Raw genomic sequence first — 10,708 nt, forward strand, 5'->3', positions numbered from 1 at the left:
GAGCGACATTTTCACACATTTTATTATCTTGTCAAGAGACATATAAAATGCAAAATACGTTGACCCTTTATGACAAGTTCATGAGATCATTAAGTGATGTACTTTTAAAACATTGTAGATTTCTTTTAAAGCAAAGTAACTTCTGCCTGAGGTTATAATTGAGAAAGAGTCTGTGAAGAATTGAATTGGTTTCATTATTTTTACTCTCAGAAAATCTAAATAAGTTTAAGTAAAACGTTAAAGCAATGAACATTTGAGTATAAAAGATCACCAAAATGTTAAAAGATGCTTATTTAAATTACTGATACTTAGCAAAGGTCCTAAAATCGATACCAGAGCTATACGAAGTGATGAATAGGCAGATAAAAGGTTCATTAATTCAATACGCATTGGGGCTGACAATCATCAGTCGAGAAGCAGTGAAAGACAATTCCCAGACAAATAAGCGGTTCTATTTCCATCGTTATAATCAGTGATGAAAAAGATTATCATTATGACGATGATGATGATGATGGTGATGAGCACAAAGGAATCAAGATGGGAATGTCCGAAAAGCACATGCCACTGATGGACTGTGCGGGGATAAAAGTATAAATGAATTAGTTCACATTAAGTATACGCCACATCGTAAGCCAAAGCTAAGCAAGCATGATTTAAGAAATATAGTATGCGGGGACTTGTGACTGCTGCTCTTTTGGGGGTCTGCTGTGGGAGCATTTTATGCCATGCTGGCTGGCGTGGCTGTGTGTGTGTGTCTGTATCCAAAAGCATGGTGAACGTGCATGTGAATGTGCGAAACCTTGGGAGATTAAGGTTCTGCCACTGCGAAGTTCGCTTAGTGTGTGAAGCATGGAATATTAATTCCTTAAGTAATTCACAGCATTTGTAACTAATGTTTGTTAATGAGCTATGCCCTCAATTCCCTTCCCACTTCTACGCCCAATAGCAATGCTATACACACTCTCACTAGCACACAGTCGTCGACGCGTCGTTAGTCTGCAAACGTATTTGACTAAATGCAGAGCATTGCCTGAGGTCAAGGCTCAAGCCTCAAGTCGTATTACTTCTGCGTCTGGATTGCTAAATGCAAGAATTAGTAAGTGCAAAAGTGAGAAAGCCAACCGGACTTCCCCCTTGTTTCTCATATTTCTTCTCTCTATCCTGTCCTTTCCTGGAGAAAGCAAAATATTAGGGGTTGGGTGTATTTAATGTTGGGTCTCCTATGACAAGCGTAGAGAGCGTTGAGAACACACTTAATGAAATAATTATGTAAAGCAAACTTGCATCTTTTTGGCCAATGTCGTGGTTTTACATTCATTAATTTTGTCAAGTTTACTATGAATGTGCAAATTTAATTATATACATCGTTTCTTATAGTACAAATAATTTGAATTATTATTTTGCCTTTACTTACATAGAACCAAACAGTTGTGATATATTTTATAACTACATATATTGTACGCAATTAAGAGTGAACATTTTAAGGATATATCATATTTATATTGCTCGTATTGAATATTTATTCGACTCCATTTATGGTACTTGATTATCATCAATAGTAAGTTGCAGGTTATAAATATAATTAAATTAAATTACTATTAATCTATTTTTTTTTGTAGATTTCTGATTTGGTATACCGTGGAGTTTGCGTATCCTTAAGATATTTACCAGTGAATTTTGAACATACAAAGTACATTGGGATTTAACACATTTTGTATTGGAAAGCATATTATTATTATTGATGTAAAAAGAATGTTTTACTGTCAAAATTTCTTAGCTAACGTTAAAAATTCCTAACTAACGTTAAGTGAATTAAGCAATTGCTTTTTTAATATTTATGGATATTTATAATTGAACAACACTAAATAATTGTTTTATCCATATGTTTTATCAACATGCTATTTACAAAAGCACTATAATAAGTTTGAAAATATCGATTAATTTAATGTTGAAAAAAGCAAACATTTGAATGAAAAACATTTGTAATATGTTGTCTGGCTTATGATTGACATTGTAAGAAAAGGAAAAATTACTTGCTATAGAAAGATTAAGTTAAATATTGTGCAATAAAAATAATTATATTAAAACAAGCGATTGAATGCATAATTGACTTCAGGTAAGAGATTTTATTTATAGCAGCTCATAGCAACGTGGAGTATTTCAAGAAGAAGATCTAATATATATGTATATCTAAACACACTTGCATTTTAGTTGAATAATTTGCAAACATCTCAGGAACTGCAACTAGGCATAGCTTTTAAAATGTAGCTGTGACACAAATTTGACGCTAATCAGGGTTTGTTTTGTACGTTGTCCGACGCCCCAGAATTCTACATTCACCTTCTCAGCTGCTCTAAACCGCCAAAGAGGAGTTTGTCACAGCTCTATAAAATACGCAACAAACATATAAAAATGCTACTAACAAGCACGTACACAGACTTTAATTCAAAGCGACGAAAAGGGAGAGAGAGAGGAGAGAGTGACTGGGTAGTAGCAATGTGTGTACATGTAAAATAATTTGAAAACACGGCATTTGCGTAATGAAGCATGGGGTAAACGCGAAGTGGAGTTACTGCCAAGAGCAAGTGAAAAGCGCTCATAAATGCCAGAAGTTATGCAAGTCCTTAACTTTTATGAGCAGCGTCAACGTGCTGGATAGCTGGGGATGGGGCGTAGGGGGAAAAAAAGGGGTGACAACAGAAGATAGACTACAGGTGCAAGTGCCGTATCACACATGTTTGCCATAAGAATGGAGTGGAGTGCAGTGCCATGGAGTGCAGCTGCTTAATGTACATATGTGTGCGCTTCTGTCTCAGTGTGTCTCCTCGCGTCTCAGTGGGCGCGGTTGAGCTGACACAAATGTGCGAATTCTCTCACCAAGTTTGCAACACAAAAAAAAAGTCAGATGATGCGGCTGCTTGCGTGGGGAAAAATGGGGCAATGAGAGGATGTAACAGGGAGTGGGAATATGTAACGTCTGGGCCAAAACTGGCATTCGCATTCAGTGCGTAATCTTCACCTTTCCTCTAGTTTTGCCATGCACTTTTATTGCGTGCTTACAGAAGCTCGAGCACTTGCTGCTTGTATCGACGAAAGTTGTGCCTTTGAATTTGCCACTTTATGCCACGTAGCAGCCACTGAATCCAAATCCAGGCAAGACTTCTACAGTTGCCACCGCAGCACCGTGAGGCGAAAACATATTTTATGTAACCAAATCCATTTCTGAAGAATATATATTAATTATTTGGCTGCCAAGCAAACACTTCACAAAACACTAACATTGACTAAGGTTTAATAATTTTTAACAAGTTTCAGTACGATGTATCTTTAAAATATTTAGTTTTAGTTTATTTTAGAGGAAAAGTATTTTTGTTGTATAGTATTTTGTATTTCTAAAGTTTATACATAATATAATTACCAAAAAAGTTTGAAAGTTAATGCCTATTTTTCTTATCGAAATTATAAACGAAATAATTAAATTTTAAACGTGCATTTCATATTGTGTATTTCTCTGGCACTCTGGACTTTTTTTTTGTCATAATGATAAAGTTCTCAATAAAGTTATGTTCCTTTTAAAGATTGTTATTTCGTTGCATAACTAAGAAGTTCTTATTGCTGAAAGGTACAAACACCTATGATCAAACAAATTAAAAACTGAATTATCACTGTTATGTTACATTGTAGCGGTATTCTACGTTGAACATACTTAAATAAGTGTCCCATATATTTGAACACGTTACCTCTTTTTATACATAGATATACAGATTTCTGCCATTGTACAATACAGTTGCAACTCGCTAAGTAGTTGTAAGCTGCATAATGTATTTACGTAAGCACCGGAAATTGGGTGCTGCATGCAGGTGGCAGTAGTTACCTACAGGTGAGGCAGCTCGTCAGGTTGCAGGTTCCTGAGCTAAACGCGAATAGACAAGTGTGATCCCTTGTGGATGAGGATGTGGATTTGTGTGCGGGTATCTGAGTGCGAGCTGTGGCTCTTGAATGCGGGCTCCTTTTTGGTTTATGCGCGCATATTTGATGGCATTGTGAATTTCTGTATGAAATTACAGCTTTTAACGAACGCAGCTCTGCTTGAGCCTTCATTAATATGCGATGCTCTGCGCTGAGCACCTCTAAGAAGCTACAGCGCCCGATGCCGAGCTTGGTGATACTTGGCGTATTACGAGCCATGGAACAAGCGACGATAAAATTGCAATCCCTTCGAACGGTTAATACTGCATTCTGAGTGGCACTTCAGCAGTATGTGCCAATTAGCGACTGGATCATTAAATTGACATGAGTACATATAAAACGATTACGATAGAGTAATGGGACATGCGTATGTACGTATTTATTTGAATTAATCGATTTTCTAAGTAATCGTATTACAAAAAAATGAAATTTGTTTTTATAGACGTAAATGAATTATTTCAGAAACAAATTGAAAAATTTACATTTTACCTATTTTTAAAGAATACAAATAAATTATGAAAAAATTTAATCCATAATTATTTCGCTCAACTCAGTACTTGCCTTTTTATTTACATATATATGCATTTATCCATTCAAATCGAAAAGTAGAAAGTGAAATTAACAAATTTAAAAGTGAAATTGCCGTCATTTCGTCAAATTAATAATTTTTGTATATTATATAATATAGCCTTCACAATAGTGAAGTGTATGTGTAGTGTATGTTTAAACAAGTAAGACAACTACTGTGGGATACCCGCTACCCATTTTGTAAAAACCAAAAGTAGTACATTATTTTTTTTTAATATTCCAAAATAATATATCACACAAATACTGAATGTATGTCGAATTTGGTATATTTATGGAGTTTTACATTCAAAATATACAATCGAGGTCAATATATTTCCTAAAATTAAAACAAATTTGATTTGCATGCAAACATATCATTTGCTGCCTTAAAAGTGGACTCTTGCTTTCTTACTTGTTCTTGTTTTTCTTTCAGTTCTTTATTGCTGTGTTTTACTTTGCAATGTCAAAAATTAGTCAGATTGTGATTGAAGATAAAATGCAAAGTTTGTTAACGTGACACCACAGCTAATAATCAGTTGTATTCATTGTAGAGGTTAACAAAGGCAAATAGCAAATGCACTTTATTTTGCTAACAAACTTAAAAGAAATATTATTATAATTGGTTTTTTTTTTTAAATGTATTATCTTAATATGTCTCATATTTTGCATTTATCATCCCATTTTTCCTGAACATCGATTAAATTATGTAATTTAAATCAACAACAACAGCTGGTAAAATGCAGACTAATTATTTGCCCATAGTTTTATAGGTATGTGCATATGAATGTATGTTTATTACACGAGCACTAGCTCGTGTTCAGCAGCACACATATTTATAAATATAAAGTATGTGTACTTATGCACATGACCACACATATTTGCATACAATTGTGTACGTTTGTTTATAACATATGTACATATATAAGTATGTTAATTTTCAGTAATTGAAGAACATTTAGTTTTAACATCAGCAGGTAAAAGGCAGTGGCAGCGCGGAGAAAGGGTAATTTTCACACTACCGATAGAATCCCAACCGCACTCCCCATTGGATGACGACCCCTTCGACATTTGCACGCCCTCATTTTGGCAACCTTGTGAATTTTTGCGGTTCTATGCAAATTAACTTAAATGTCAACGTTGGAAAATTTTCAACGACAAACGCTGAATTCACAGCTAACGAAATGTCAAAAATGGGGTATTCAAAAGGCAGCATCTAAATGGTTACAAAAAATGGCGAGGAAAGTGAGCAGATAGCAAGAGTGAATAAGAGAGTGAGAAAGAAATAGAGTGGAGGAATACACACGCATAAAAAGTCAAACTGCAAACGTCAACCAATTTTTTTTTTAACTTTACATCGACTGAAACTCGGTGACAATGATGTTAACTAGAGTGTGAAAACTATGATTGGCTGTCAGGCTGTCAGAGATACATACGAGACTGAAGCAAGAGTGATGAGAGGTGGCCGACGTTGTCGTTGTCATTGTCAACAGCGGATAAATGGGAAAGGGGCTTAAGTGAGGGGAATGCCACTCATGAGCCATTGCCTGCAAAGTGCTCTATGATTTATACAGTATTTGCCTGCATTGCATTCCGCATGCAGTGTGGGCAACAGACTGAATGCATTGCTCTTTAGGCGTACGAACATGCACATAGAAGTTTTTCTCATTCGCTTTTAGTTTAGCATTCACATGTATCATCTGTTGCCCGCTAACAACTAGAGGTAATTCTAAGAACTACTAGATAGTTTATTTATTCGAAGCAAGAAGAAACATTTTACTATTAGTTAACCAACATTAATAAAAAGGTTTAGATTTTAAAATTTAGATGAATAAATGAATTATGTAACTAAGTTAATTAAAACTACAACCTAGATAATGCAGTCATATGCATATGTAGTCATATGACTACAACCAAACATATTCAATCAAATATTTATACCATAACGTACCACAAAGCATATACGAATAAGAATATAACGAAATGTAGTTTTGCTTAACGATTTTAAATTTTGATGAAATTATTCTGTAAATATCCAACTTGCTAATACATATTTCACTGATTTCACAAAGTATTTTCTTCCACTGTAATACTCTTTATGATTTTAGTATTTAATAATAAATTTAATAATTAATTGATGATTAGAGACATTGATTCTGATACGTTTCCTAAATTTTTAAATATATTTATAACAAGTAAGAAAGCTACAGTCGAGTATGCTCAACTGTGATATATTTATAACATATTTGGCATAAAAGCAAAACAGCGCGGTATTATTATTAAAATATATCAAAATAATGTAATGCAAAATATGAATAAATGCACATAATGCAATATTAATTTTATTTATTTCTACATTAAAAATATACCATATAGTGCAAAATATACCAGATTGTGAGCAAAAACACCTAAGACTTCTTGTAACTAGGTGTTTTTGCTCATACAAAAGTATTTCTTTAATAACTTCGACAATCTGATCGCAACCAAATTGTCAGAAATAAAAAATTCGGGACTCTAGCTTTAAAATTAGGATTGTTCTTCGAGCTTTGTCAATTTGTAGGGACGGAACTGGGCGTGGCAAAAATTTGAAACTAACTTGATTTACCTGCAGACAGAATAAGTCCTGTCGAAAAAATATTTTTTCTCTATCTCTGTTAGTCTCTGAGATCTAGATCTAGGATCGAAATTGAAAGGTACTCCAGATTAAATATGTATGTATGTATACTATTGGGACAGACACACTCCTTAGCATTTAATGTTTGAAATTGCATTGAGAAAGCAGTACAAAATAATAAACCTAAATAATTATTTTTGCTTTTTACTGTAGCGTCGCGAAATAAACTAATGTAAGTACGGTATACGAGTACGTGTTCATTGTTGTTTTAGCAATCGAAATAGGATATTCAAAAGATCATCGGACTCATATCTTCGATGAATATTTCAATAACAGAACTTTGTTAATACGACAGCTGATAATATACCCACCAAATCTACGTGCAGAAGTCTTTATAATGATTAGTTGAAATCCATTAGTAACTAAATATAGTTAGGTATCAAAATATATCCTTATTGCACGATCGAATGATGTGTGTTGTGTACAAATTTGTCGATTAAGTGAATGAATGAGTCAGTCAGCATAAACGAATGTAAAGACTATACTCGAATGCACCCGTAACAATATTGATATATAACCACAATTTATTTTTTAAAATGCTGATTTATTACAGATTAATAAAGACTGATATATTAAGAAAATTTAGAAAGTGGCGTATATAGCAAAAAAAATAATGTAAGGCCGTTTTATCAATGTGCATTAGTCCGGGTACTGTAACAGGGTCTTAAGGTATTTGAGCCAGATTCAGTTCTTCACATTTAGTTACGGCCGGCCAAGCAGTTGCTCACATCGCGTTGATTACGGCAGATCTTTAATTCACTGTCAAACCATTGGCCACCGGGACATACTTGATGCCTTACACGGTTATTGCGGCAAACGTAGAAGCGGCGACAATGTCTGGAATTTGTAAAAATGGTTCCATCTTCGAGACCCTGACAGTCGCGAAGTGAGACTAAAGCCTCTGCTGGGCTATTGACGACCCGGTTCACAATTTTTTCATTAATCAACGTTATGCTAGCTTCGGTTATAGTAGTGCAGGTTGTTGTTGAGGTAGTGCAAGGTTCCTTAGTTGTCGTACAGGGTGCTGTTGTGGTAGTGCAGGGTGCTTCAGTAGTTGTAGTACAAGGAGCTTTTGTTGTAATGGATTTTGTGCATGGTTCCTCAGTTGTCGTAGATAATATTGTTGTGGTAGTGCACGGTGCTTCAGTAGTTTTAGTACAAGGAGCTTTTGTAGTGGTTGTTGTCGTGCAGGGTGTCGTCGTAGTTGTAGTTGTGGTTGTTGTCGTAGTTGTTGTAGTAGTTGTGGTTGTTGTTGTCGTGGTGGTTGTGGTTGTCGTAGTCGTAGTGGTTGTTGTTGTGCAGGGTGTAGTCGTAGTTGTAGTTGTGGTTGTTGTCGTAGTTGTGGTTGTTGTTGTTGTAGTAGTTGTGGTTGTTGTTGTCGTGGTGGTTGTGGTTGTCGTAGTCGTGGTGGTTGTTGTCGTGCAGGGTGTAGTCGTAGTTGTAGTGGTTGTTGTTGTGCAGGGTGTAGTCGTAGTGGTTGTTGTTGTGCAGGGTGTAGTCGTAGTTGTAGTTGTGGTTGTTGTCGTAGTTGTGGTTGTAGTTGTTGTGGTAGTTGTCGTAGTAGTTGTGGTTGTCGTAGTCGTTGTGGTTGTTGTCGTAGCAGTCGGTTGTAGTCGTAGTCGTAGTTGTAGTAGTGTAGTGGTTGTTGTTGTGCAGGGTGTAGGGTGTAGTCGTAGTTGTAGTTGTGGTTGTAGTTGTTGTGGTAGTTGTCGTAGTAGTTGTGGTTGTCGTAGTCGTTGTGGTTGTTGTCGTGCAGGGTGTAGTCGTAGTCGTAGTTGTAGTTGTAGTGGTTGTTGTTGTGCAGGGTGTAGTCGTAGTGGTTGTTGTTGTGCAGGGTGTAGTCGTAGTGGTTGTTGTTGTGCAGGGTGTAGTCGTAGTTGTAGTTGTGGTTGTTGTCGTAGTTGTGGTTGTAGTTGTTGTGGTAGTTGTCGTAGTAGTTGTGGTTGTCGTAGTCGTTGTGGTTGTTGTCGTGCAGGGTGTAGTCGTAGTCGTAGTTGTAGTTGTAGTGGTTGTTGTTGTGCAGGGTGTAGTCGTAGTGGTTGTTGTCGTGCAGGGTGTTGTCGTAGTTGTAGTTGTGGTTGTGGTTGTTGTCGTAGTTGTTGTAGTAGTTGTGGTTGTTGTTGTCGTAGTCGTTGTTGTTGTTGTTGTCGTAGTGGTTGTGGTTGTTGTCGTCGTAGTTGTCGTTGTTGTCGTAGTTGTTGTAGTTGTTGTAGTTGTTGTAGTTGTTGTAGTTGTTGTAGTTGTTGTAGTAGTTGTTGTAGTTGTCGTTGTGGTGGTTGTGGTTGTTGTTGTCGTAGTTGTCGTTGTTGTCGTAGTTGTCGTTGTTGTCGTAGTTGTCGTAGTTGTAGTTGTTGTCGTAGTTGTTGTAGTTGTTGTAGTAGTTGTCGTAGTTGTTGTAGTTGTTGTAGTTGTTGTAGTAGTTGTCGTTGTTGTCGTAGTTGTTGTAGTTGTTGTAGTTGTTGTGGTTGTCGTAGTGGTTGTAGTAGTTGTTGTTGTGGTGGTTGTCGTAGTGGTTGTAGTTGTTGTAGTAGTTGTCGTTGTGGTGGTTGTCGAGCAGGGTGTTTTCGTAGTTGTAGTTGTGTCTATTGCCGTAGTGGTTGTCGATTCAGTTGTTGGTTTTGAAGGCGGATATCCTGAACCTGTCTTAGTACAAGGTAGCGGACTTGATGTTGTTGGTTTTGAAGGTGGATATCCTGAAGCTGTCTTTGTACAAGGTAGCGGACTTGATGTTGTTGGTTTTGAAGGTGGATATCCTGAAGCTGTCTTTGTACAAGGTAGCGGACTTGATGTCGTTGGCTTATTGCAGGGAGGTTTTGGGGTAGTGTCGCATGGAATTTTGCCTCCTGAAATTCCATGGTGAGGGTCACTATCTTGTATTGAAATGATAGCTGCACTGCGATCACCATTGTGACACTCAACTAGGGAGGGCAAGTTGCATATCTGAGTCCTAGGATCAAAGAACAAGCCATGACCGCACTCTCTTCTTAGAGCACGTCCGCGAAGGCAAATGTAATAGCTGGAACAGCTAATGGGATCCGCAAAGGAAAGACCATTGATCTGATCTGAACACTCAGGCTGATGAGCCTGGCTACGTGCAGTTAGAGCAGATAGAGCAATCACGAACGTGAGCACCAACAAGTTGTCTATAATTTGCAAAGAGAAACAATACTCATAAGAATTGATCAAAGTACTAATATTATAAAGAATTAACTAGAAGACTTACAAATTTTCATTGTTATAAATAATCCTTCACTTTGTTTTCACCGTTTCAAGTATGAATTTACTTCACCACTGTGCAATAACCTGATGCGCTTCAGCACTTTTATAGTCCCCAGGTATATTCTTATCGCCAATAATTACACAAGAACTCCTCAGGCACTTGAGACAAACACGGCTGTTACAGCCATGTGTCGGAAGCAACATGTCAAATGCATGTGAGCCATTAGTAAATTGACTTATTTTGATGATAATATTCTTCAAGATTGTGTAATACCAAATTGT

The sequence above is a fragment of the Drosophila sulfurigaster genome, chromosome 2R (genome assembly GCF_023558435.1).
Source record: "Drosophila sulfurigaster albostrigata strain 15112-1811.04 chromosome 2R, ASM2355843v2, whole genome shotgun sequence".
Taxonomy (NCBI): Eukaryota; Metazoa; Arthropoda; class Insecta; order Diptera; family Drosophilidae; genus Drosophila; species Drosophila sulfurigaster.